Here is a 12,762-nt window from a genome sequence, read left to right on the forward strand (position 1 = left end):
ACCTAATGAGCATGTCTTTGGATGGTGGGAGGAAGCCGGAGTACCCGGAGAGAACCCACGCAGACACAGGGAGAACATACAAACTCCACACAGAAAGGCCAGCCGGCTCATGGATTCGAACCGGTGACCTTCTTGCTGTGAGGCATGCCTAAGCTCAACCATACCTAAAACATAATGTTAAATAAGGAAATTACTGAAATGAATCTTGTGTTTTGTAGGATTATTTGCTCCAAGGTTAGGTTTGATCATCTTTTTCTCAACTTATTTTCATTAAAAGTTGAATCAGTTTTTTTGGAAATCTGATAGCAACCCCACAAATACTGTGGAAACAAAAATATCACTAAGCCTGATTAATGACGTGGAAAAAATTGTCTGTCAGTAAAACTGTCAGTAGTTCATGTCATGTATTTTCTGTGTGTGAGTTACAGAAAGCCACCATGTTGGTGTTGTTTCGTGTACTCAAGTATGAGAAATAGAAGATATAATGTCCCCTGGTGTAGTACAGTGAATATCCTGTATAACAGTAGACCAATCAGATTGCTCTAAAATTGTTCCCTCCCACTTGATGTTCTTACTTTAAAGTGAACCATTTTACAACATGCTCTTATTCTAATGCAGACACACTGGGATTATTCAGAAAATGCTGGTCATATTTTATTTATTGCTGACGCTCAGAGTGGGACGTAAGTATAAGTAGAAAGCTCAGACTTATTCCACATGCTGTATATAGTGTTAACTAGATGAGTGCTAATTTACAATATGTCACATACAAATCTGTTCCTCTTGTTTGTACGTAAATGATTCTGTCTCAGTTGTTGTTTATCGATGTGTATGTCTCTTTTTTTCAGGGTGCTCAGATGATCATAAGTTTGTAACAAAGACTGTTGGTGTTGGACAAAATGTTTCTCTTACATGTGCTCGTCAGGAATCTTCACAACAAGAATCCTTGTTTTGGATCAGGATTGTTTCTGGGAACTGGCCTGAATTCTTGGGAGGAACGTTCACATTTGATATCCCTGGTGTTGATAAGACTCCTCAGATTACAACAAACACTCACATTACAGCAAGACAAGAGCCAGGAACGTTTGTTCTCCGTATTAGTCAGACTAAGCTCAGTGATTCTGGGTTTTACTACTGTTTAAAAATCAAAGAGCTCAAAATGACATTTCTGAATGGAACATTTCTGAGAATTAAAGGTAAACAAATGTGAATTTGTGTTCTCATGTATACAATTCACATTTTAACTGATGTCATTTTCAATACTGTCAGTAAAACATTATTTATTCCTTTATATTTTCTAGGACCAGAACCAGATATCACTGCTGTCATTCAAGTGTCTCCATCTGATCCAGTTCATCCAGGAGACTCAGTGACTCTGCAGTGTTCAGTCCTCTCTGACTCTGACAACAAAACATGTCCAGAAGATCACAGCGTGTACTGGTTCAGAGCCAAATCAGATGAATCTCATCCCAGTTTAATTTACGCTCATCAAAACAGTGGTGATGCATGTAAGAGGAGTCCTGAGACTCACTCACAGAAATGTGTCTACAGCTTCTCTAAGGACATCAGCTCCTCTGATGCTGGGACTTACTACTGTGCTGTGGCCACGTGTGGACAGATCATTTTTGGAAATGGAAAAAAACTGGACACTGAAGGTAACTGTAACTGTTTAATAAGAATATTTTAATATCCAATTTAATCTGTTAATATAATGTAAAAACACATGTGTTCCTAATGTATAGACTTACATAATGTAATTAATTATCACTACTTGGTGCTTTTGTTTTTTCAGCACTCAACACGTGGGATGTACAGAAGGCCAATATAGTCGTCTTTCTGTTATGTGCTGCTTTGGCTACAAGTCTGATTGTTATAGCCTTCCTCATTTATACCATCAAGAAGAAAAATCGTGACGGTAATCAATCTGATCAATCCATCAAACAGTATTTTATAAAAGCCTAAAATAGATTTTCACTGTTGATTTGTGGTAATTAACTGGCATTATGTGTTATTTTAAATTTCTCTGTTGTTTTGCAAACAGATGCTCCAGTGAAAAGTCAGCAGGTAAGGTGTACAAATGAGAAAAGACAGAAAATGTTATTGGAATATTTTTTCTATTTTTCCCTCCATAAATATAAATATTACCTGCCATCTCATAACATTGTTACGTTATTTTCTTATCTATCCTCAGAGAGATGAAGATACATTAGTTTATTCTGCACCAAACATCATAACGAGGAAAGCTGGCAAAGCAGAGAGAAAGAACGCACAAAGAACAGAGGAAGAGATCATCTACTCTGATGTCAGAGCTTAAAACATTATAATTAAAAAATAAATAAATAAATTCTGGCATAATTTAGGAAATATAAAACTCAGTCAGTACCCAGGCTTGATTTTCACTATTGGAATCACTAATGTAACAGTTGAACGTATATTCTGTTCAGTCTTTTCAGAGTTGTTGCATGACAAGGAAGTTTGTCAGTATGGTGAAAAAATACCTGCATATTTTAAAATTTTAAAATAAATAATACATAATTATTAATTCAATCTTGCTATTTTTGAGTTTTGTCACAGATTAAGTCAGTTGAAGAAAAGGGATGTTTCCCATCTCTCTTCTGTCTGATTTTAATAATGTATCAGTGCAGTGTAACCCTACTCTAGACAACTGTTTGCATGTGTTGCTTCTTGAAAGAATATACAGACTAAAAACAATGTACCACATCTTTAATAGGAGTTCACATGAAAATAAAAACATGTTGAATCATCATTTTCCGTTATTTTCATTTTCATACTGGTGCAAGTTTTGTTTTATGGTTAAGCATTTGTTTCCATGAATTCCTGTTCATTTTGACAGTAAACAGTTCAGACAATACTGAAAATTTTCTTCAGTGTTCAGAGTACAAACACCCACAATACTTTTAAAGGCTCATACATTTTAAACTTGCAATTTAAGATTTTTACACCCATTTGAGTAACTGTGATTCAAATACCAAAGAATAGAATCAGAATCAGAAAAGACTTTATTGCTAAGCATCTTTGTACATACAAGGAATTTGTTTTGGTGTTGTTGCACCCATTATGCATAAAATAAAATAAAATAAAATAAAATAAGAAAGAATTTCTCTCCCCGTGTGCACGCTAAGTGACGAGGAACCAGGTGAACTGGGGTAAATGCATAAAGGAGAGCTCTGGGCCACCATCAGTGGAAGGTAGTTTCATGTGATCATGGAGAACCACAATGTACACTGTTCATTGCATTGTGAAATAAACAGATCTGCTTATGTCTCCGCAAATCTGTCACAAACCATCAAGTTTCCAGTGGGAGGGACCCTGGTAAGACATCACATCCAGTGCATGGCTCTGTATCGTCTAAATGCACAGCGCTCTGATGGAGAACAGGTGTTTGTGAGACCATGACAAAAGCAGGAAATGTACAGGTTACATGCCACCTTGACAGCTGAGGTATACTGTTACCATCCTATTGTAATTATAATTACATTTTCAAACTGTCATGTAACATCATCAGTTTGTATCATAAGATTCCACATGTACGCTTTTGTCAGATATGTGTATCTATGACAGATTTATGTTTATCTTGCTGTTCTCTTCTCTCTTTCTTCTGTCTGTACCCGGCTGGCCTTAGGCAGATGGGTCCCTCCATATGAGCTGGGCTCTGCTCAAGGTTTCTTCCTGTTAAAAGGGAGTTTTTCCTTGCCACCGTCGCCTTCAGGCTTGCTCTGGGGGTTTCAGGCTGGGTTTTGTAAAGCGTCTTGAGACGATTTGTATTGTTATTGACGCTATATAAATAAAATTGAATTGAACTGAATTGAATTAATGCAACACATCTGTTCATCAGCTGCAACGCAAAGTGTTTCAGCACCTTCAGGATCATGGACAGCTCCAAGTGGCAGTTATGGAGAACACTGTCATGCTTGTCCCAAAACCTCATGGAACAGAAGACATAGGTCCATTCAGTGAATCTGGACTATGTTCTGTTACGTCATGTATGTTATGTCATGTCATGACATAGTATGCTATTGAGAAGGACAAAACCCTCTCCTGATCTCACAGCACACTGTAGAGGCCTTTGTTTGAAAGGCCAACCACAGCAATGTTTCCATCAACAGCTGTGTTTATGTGTCTTTCTATGTTTAAATAGAAACAGTGCCGTACACACAAAGAAAACCTGCACATACAGAGAAGGACACACAGTAGAAGAAACTATTTTTTGTCAGTGTTTTAGTTTAAATAACATTTATCAGTGTTACTTGTCCTATGTCCACTCTTCTGTATGTTAAACTATTCATATGTGTATTATCAGTACAAGTACTGAACACAGTATTGTTCAGGGAAACTCTGACCAAGTTAATTAAATAATTTAGGTGTATGAGGATCTATTTATGAGTGTAAACATCAGCTTGTGTTGTAGTATTAACTATTATTACAAGTTTGTGCACTCAGTAACAGAGGGAGGATGTACTATGTAACATAGATCAGTGGCTGGAGTTAGACCAGGAACACTGCAGGACAAAGACATGCCTTTGTTCATGATCAACAATACAGTGACCCTGAAGAAGGCCACAAACCAAACTGTTCCAGTCTCACAGTTTTAACCCTTTGGGTTATTGTCTCTTTGTTGTTCCAGATATCTACTCTCTACTTGTCAGAGTTTGTGGTGCTTCCTCATAATCAATTCTAGGGTTCAAGTCTCAGCTACTTTATTTTGTAGAGAGTGTAGAGAACGAGGCCATAACCACAGTCACCTCCCAGACTCTGTATGCTGTGCTCTTCCTGCTGATGTGACTGATGTTCAGAGTGGGTGGGTCATCACTGATGATTCACACAACACTAAAATGGTTCCTTTCCTTTGATATTGTGGCAAATGGTTGGATACATCAAACACAGTATTTAAATTCACATGTTACTGAGTGACACACACATGTTGTAGGATTCGCTGTTGCATGTATGTTTAATTATTTTTCACATGATGCATTTAAATGTAATGATTCAGTTTATGAGGAAGTTGTCGAATGCAGGAAACCACTGCAAAGCATTTAAAGCTTGGCAAGAAATATTGGCCCCAGGGGGTGTACCCTACATTTTGCCCAATCAGATAGAACGTCAGAACAGAACATCATGACACATTTGGTTTAAACTCATGTCAGCTCTGGAATAAAATGTTTTTTTAGTTGCATTGTGGGTAAGGTAGGATCCAATGCTTTCAAATGTGATTCATAACCAGATCTGATAACACTAGATCGTTTTTATAAAACTCAGGACATTCTGATTACTGATGTTTCAAAAACCATAAAAGCTTTTCCCCAAACTTTGGACAAAATTGGAGAATCCCTTTAAGTAGAACTTTTATCATTATTTAATACCCATTACAATCTTCTGTAAACTCTTTTAGCTGCCTAAGCTCAACCATACCTAAAACATAATGTTAAATAAGGAAATCACTGAAATTAATCTTGTGTTTTGTAGGATTATTTGCTTCAAGGTTTGGTTTGATCACGTTTTTCTCAACTTATTTTCATTAAAAGTTGAATCTCACGCCAAAAAATTTAATTTAAAATACTACGTTGCTTTTATGAGCTTCAGTTTTTTGGGGAAATCCGATAGCAACCCCATAAATATCATGGAAACAAAAATATCATCTGACTGGATTAATGACATGGAAACATTGTCTGTCAGTAAAACTGTCAGTAGTTCATGTCATGTATTTTCTGTGTGTGAGTTACAGAAAGTCACCATGTTGGTGTTGTTTCATGTGCTCAAGTGTGAGAAATAGTAGATATAATGTCCCCTGGTGTAGTACAGTGAATATCCTGTATAACAGTAGACCAATCAGATTGCTCTAAAATTGTTCCCTCCCACTTGATGTTCTTACTTTAAAGTGAACCATTTTACAACATGCTCTTATTTTAATGCAGACACACACAGATTAATCAGAAAATGCTGGTCATATTTTATTTATTGCTGATGCTCAGAGTGGGACGTAAGTATAAGTAGAAAGCTCAGACTTATTCCACATGCTGTATATAATGTTAACTAGATGAGTTCTGTCTTGTAGTTTACAATATGTCACATACAAATCTGTTCCTCTTGTTTGTACGTAAATTATTCTGTCTCTGTTGTTATTTATTGATGTGTTTGTCTTTTTTTCCAGGGTGCTCAGATGATCATGAGTTTGTAACAAAGACTGTTGGTGTTGGACAAAATGTGACTCTTACATGTGCTCGTCAGGAATCTCTGAACCAAGAATCCTTGTTTTGGATCAGGATTGTTTCTGGGAACTGGCCTGAATTCTTGGGAGGAACGTTGACATATGATATCACTGATGTTGATAAGACTCCTCAGATTACAACAAATACTCACATTACAGCAAAAACAGAGCCTGGGAAGTTTGTTCTCTGTATTAATCAGACTAAGCTAAGTGATACTGGAGTTTACTATTGCTTGAAAATCACAATGCTCAAAATTACATTTATGGAGGGAATATTTCTGATAGTTAAAGGTAAATAACTATTTGTGTTCTCATCTGTCTAATTCATAATTTAGCTGATTTATTATCAATAAGATGTGTAGCTCATGTTCATTATTCTTTATATTTTCTAGGACCAGAACCAGATATCACTGCCTTCACTGAAGTATCTCCATCTGATCCAGTTCATCCAGGAGACTCAGTGACTCTGCAGTGTTCAGTCCTCTCTGACTCTGACAACAAAACATGTCCAGAAGATCACAGTGTGTACTGGTTCAGAGTCAAATCAGATGAATCTCATCCCAGTTTAATTTACGCTCATCAAAACAGTGGTGATGAATGTGAGAGGAGTCCTGAGACTCACTCACAGAAATGTGTCTACAGCTTCTCTAAGGACATCAGCTCCTCTGATGCTGGGACTTACTACTGTGCTGTGGCCACGTGTGGACAGATTATTTTTGGAAATGGAAAAAAACTGGACGATGAAGGTAACTGTAACTGTTTAATGAGAATATTTTAATATCTGATACAGTCTGTTAATATAATGTAAAAACACATGTGTTCCTAATGTACAGACTTACATAATGTAATTAATTATCACGACTTGGTGCTTTTATTTTTTCAGCACTCAACACGTGGGATGTACAGAAGGCCAATATAGTCGTCTTTCTGTTATGTGCTGCTTTGGCTACAAGTCTGATTGTTATAGCCTTCCTCATTTATACCATCAAGAAGAAAAATCGTGACGGTAATCAACCTGATCAATCCATCAAACAGTATTTTATAAAAGCCTAAAATAGATGTTCACTATTGATTTATGGTAATTAACTTAGATTATCTTTCATTTTAAATTTCTCTGTTGTTTTGCAAACAGATGCTCCAGTGATAAGTCAGCAGGTAAGGTGTACAAATGAGAAATAACAGAAAATGTTATTGGAATATTTTTTATATCTTTCCCTCCATAAATGTAAGTATTACGTACATTATTTTCTTATCTATCCTCAGAGAGATGAAGATACATTAGTTTATTCTGCACCAAACATCAAAACGAGGAAAGCTGGCCAAGCAGAGAGAAAGAACGCACAAAGAACAGAGGAAGAGATCATCTACTCTGATGTCAGAGCTTAAAAAATTATTCATTTTTTTATTTTGTTTTCTGGCATAATTTAAGAAATATAAAACTCAACTGGAATCACTAATGTAACAGTTGAACGTATATTCTGTTCAGTCTTTTCAGAGTTCTTGCATGACAAGGAAGTTTGTCATTATGGTGAAAAAATACCTGCATATTTTAAAAATTTAAAATGAGTATTAATTAATTGTTTATTCAATCTTGCTATTTTTCAGTTTTGTCACAGATTAAGACAGTTGAAGAAAATGAATGTTTCCCATCTCTCTTCTGTCTGATTTTAATTACAATAACGTATCAGTGCAGTGTAAAGCTTGATTTAGGGTTCTGCGCCGATTTGTCTGCGAAGCTTCGGCGAACATGATCGCCGTCACTTGGCATTTATGCTTGTGCGTCGGTTTCTTTGCAGTGCGTGGTAATTTACAGCCACAACGCTAGGGGGCGCTGAGTCGCGAAATCTCCTGAATTCGTGCGTGGAGTGTTTCATTTCCGGTTCCGGCTTTTTTCTATGGTTGCGGCAGAGTGAACAGCACAGTGAACAATGGCGACTGAGCGAGAGAGGACACTTTTGGAGCTGGAGCTGATCGATATTGAAGAACAAATGCTTCTCGTGGAAATGCTTAAAACTAAACGAAAGAGAAGACGTGTGAGGAGGTGGTCTGTACGCCCTTTGAACGAGTCAAGGCAAAGGACAGGAGAATTTGCCACACTTGTTCGACCACTGAAGGACCTGGACGATGAGATGCACTTCAGGTATTTCAGGATGTCTACAAGTCGATTTGATGATCTTGTTCGTCGTCTGCAACCTCTCATCCACCATCAGACGACACACAGTATGCCTGTTGATGTAGCACAAAGACTTTCAGTGACGCTTCGAGTTTTAGCTTCAGGTTCAAGCCAACAGGCTGTAGCCGCAAGCTACAAGCTAGCTTCCAGCACTGTGTCGTCCATTGTGTCGGAGGTGTGCAAAGCGTTGTGGACAGTTCTGCAGCCAGAATTTCTGCCCTGCCCTTCAACAAACCAGTGGGAAAACATAGCAGGTGATTTCTGGAGACTCTGGAACTTCCCGAACTGTGTTGGGTGTGTAGATGGAAAACATGTAAACATCAAGGCACCGCCACGGGCAGGCAGCGACTACTTCAATTACAAGGGTGCTCAATCATGTACACTGTATTTCTAACTAAAACGCCAAAAAAAACAAGTATTGGTGTCATATATAGCAATAACGAACCTATTATTTTGTTTGCACAACCTGCAAGCACTGGGTGGCACGAGTGTTTACAGTCACTGCTAACGTTAGCTAGAACAAAGGCTGCAGATAAAGCTAACCAACCGTGTAGTAGCAGCCCTTCACCAAAGCTAGTACAGCTTCCATCCAGTCATTTTACATCGTATTTTATTTTATTTTAAACAAAGGAACATGCAAACTGCAAGCACTGTGCCACGAGTGTTTACAATCGGTTAGCTTGCTAGCGAGCTAGCTAGCTCACCTGCACAAGGCTCATGAAAAAGCACGAAGAGATATTTACCTCAGATCCAAAATTAGACTCTGTCTCACGATGTTTTACGTGCGGTTCCAGCCAGGACATGAAAATGTAGAAGGCTGGGACCTTCTTGCCACCTGGGTCCCCGCTCCTGGAAGCCATCTTCTTGCGGTGGCGGACGAACTTGTCCCGCAAGTTCTTCCACCTCTTCATGCAGTCCGCAGAGTCCGAACCGAGGTTCTGCGCAATCTCCCTCCAAGAATTACTTGACATCTGGCTGTCCTTGTAGTTCGAAGAAGATGAGTTGTACAGATGCTCATACTTCCTCACTTCTTCGATCAGTCTTTCTTCAGCTTGGTCCATCTTGAACTCGAAGTGCAGCTCCAAGAATTTTAAAAATGGCGCCCTTGTATACAGAACGAACCGGAAAAGCTGAGAACCGGAAATGACGTAAAGCGGACCAATCACAGCCCTTGAGGTCTGCGTCGCATGTCCCTGCTGTCGGCGTCGTTTCGACGCGTAGTCAGGATTTTTTGGAGGTGCGCGTCAAGTGACGCAGACTCTCTGCGAAGGGGGTTCGCGGCGACGCAGACTCTCTGCGTACCGACGCAGACGATTTTTCGCACGAGCATAAATCAAGCTTTACCCTACTCTAGACAACTGTTTGCATGTGTTGCTTCTTGAAAGAATATACAGACTAAAAACAATGTACCACATCTCTTATAGGAGTTCACATGAAAATAAAAACATGTTGAATCATCGTGCTCCGTTATTTTCAATTTCATACTGGTACAAGTTTTGTTTTATGGTTAAGCATTGGTTTCCATGAATTCCTGTTCATTTTGACAGTAAATAGTTCAGACAATACTGAAATTCTTCTTCAGTGTTCATAGTAGAAACACCCACAATACTTTGAAAGGCTCATACATTTTAAACTTTCAATCTAAGACTTTTACTCACATTTGAGTATCTGTGATTCAAATAAAGAGTACAAAGAATTTCTCTCCCCGTGTGCACACTAAGACACGAGGAACCAGGTGAACTGGGGTAAATGCATAAAGGAGAGCTCTGGGCCACCATCAGTGGAAGGTAGTTTCATGTGATCATGGAGAACCACAATGTACACTGTTCATTGCATTGTGAAATAAACAGATCTGCTTATGTCTCCGCAAAAATGTCACAAACCATCAAGTTTCCAGTGGGAGGGACCCTGGTAAGACATCACATCCAGTGCATGGCTCTGTATCGTCTAAATGCACACCGCTCTGATGGAGAACAGGTGTTTGTGAGACCATGACAAAAGCAGGAAATGTACAGGTTACACGCCACCCTGATAGTTAAGGTATACTGTTGCTATCCTATTGTAATGCAACACATCTGTTCATCAGCTGCAAAGCAAAGTCTTTTAGCACCTTCAGAACCATGGACAGCTCCAAGTAGCTGTTATGAAGAACACTGTTTAGTGTGTCCCAAAACCTCCTGGACACAGAAGACATAGGTCCTTTCAGTGAATCTGAAGTATGTAGTTCGGTTATGTCATGTATGCTATATCATGTCATCATGACATATTATTATTGAGGAGGGCTAAACCCTCTCCTGATCTCACAGCACACTGTAGAGGCCTTTTGCATGTCTGTCATAATAACAACAAGCTAAACCACATTCACCAGCTGCACAGACAGGAGCTGTGGTGACCTGTTTCTCTGCCCTTTGACCAGCCACTAAAGCTGTTTACTCAGAACAGACCTGACTATGAGCTTAGGCTGGATGTGGAGCTTTAAATGAACAAAAGTAGATGCCTATATAAAGTTTTAAAATATATGATTCATAAAACAACTGGATGCATTTACAATCTTAAAATATGCAATAATATTTATACTAGCTCATTTTATGTATTGATTCAGTCAACCTTAATATTGACAGACTGGCAGTCCTTCATTGGACCAAATGATGCACAGGGACAGCAGGACTGTCAAAGTCCTACCCTTTCCAGAAAGATCATGGTGGTACAAATGACTGATCAGAACCTCCCATCATCTGTCAGCAACAACCAATGAAAAACTGAGAGAGATTGAGATTAATAACACTAAGGATTAGATGACTGAGCAGATAGGAGTGTACCCATCCCTCTTGTACACCTTGACTGTCCCTGAATGATCCAGTTCATCCAGAAGACCCAGTGACTCTACAGTGTTCAGATATTACTATTAATAATAATAATACTATATAGTGCTGTTCTAGTTGCATTCTTAAAACAGATAAAACCATGGTGCATGACCAGCTTCCTGAGCTTAAAGCAGAGACTGAGACAGGAAGTACAGGCCCTTTGTATTCACGCCACTGTTTGAAAGGCCAACTACAGCAATGTTTCCATCAACAGTTGTGTTTATATGTGTCTTTCTATGTTTAAATAGCAACAGTGCTGTGCACACAAAGAAAACCTGCACATACAGAGAAGGACACACAGTAGAAGAAACTATTTTTTGTCAGTGTTTTAGTTTAAATAACATTTTATCAGTGTTACTTGTCCAGTCTTCTGTATGTTAAACTATTCATATGTGTATTATCAGTACAAGTACTGAACACAGCATTGTTCAGGGAAACTTTGACCAAGTTAATTAAATCATTTAGGTGTATGAGGATCTATTTATGAGTCTAAATACCAGCTTTTGTTGTAGTATTAACTATTATTACAAGAGTGTGCGCTCAGTAACAGAGGGAGGATGTACTATGTAACATAGGTCAGTGGCTGGAGTTAGACCAGGAACACTGCAGGACAAAGACATGCCTTTGTTCATTATCAACAATACAGTGACCCTGAAGAAGGCCACAAACCAAACTGTTCCAGTTTTACAAATACTGATACCGTTTTAACCCTTTCGGTTGTTGTCTCTTTGTTGATCCAGAGATCTACCCTCTAATTGTCTGGAACTCACTCCCACTAGACATCTGTAACACTGACTCTTTCCTTCTCTTCAAATCCCAACGCAAAACACACCTGTTCCAGAAACCATATTCACTGTAATTGCACTGTTCCATTTTATTTTGTCTTGTTTTTTTCTTTTTGTGTCTTTTTGCTTTGTTTTATCTTTGTACAGTGTCCTTGTGTGTCCTGAAAGGCGCTTATGAATAAAATGTATTATTATTATTGTCAGAGGTGGTGGTGCTTTCTCATAATCAGTTCTAGGGTTCAAGTCTCAGCTGCTTTATTTTGTAGAGAGCTCATAACCACAGCCACCTCCCAGACTCTGTATGGTGTGCTCTTCCTGCTGATGTGACTGATGTGAGTGACACTGAGTGACACACATGTGGGATTCGCTATTACATGTATGTTTAATTATTTTTCATATGATGCATTTAAATGTAATGATTCAGTTTATGAAGAAGTTGTTGAATGCAGGAAACCACTGCAAAGCATTTAAAGCTTGACAAGAAAATATTGGCCTTTGGGGGTGTACCCTACCTTTTGCCCAATCAGATAGAACGTCATGACAGCTCTGGAATAAAATGTTTTTTAATTAAAGGTAGGATCCAATGCTTTCAAATGTGATTTATAACCAGATCTGAGAATACGACATTATTTTTATAAAATTCAGGACATTCTGATTACTGATGTTTCAAAAGCCATAAAAGCTTTTCCCCAAACTTTGCACGACATAGGAGTA

Source organism: Chelon labrosus (genome assembly GCF_963514085.1).
Source record: "Chelon labrosus genome assembly, chromosome: 8".
NCBI lineage: Eukaryota > Metazoa > Chordata > Actinopteri > Mugiliformes > Mugilidae > Chelon > Chelon labrosus.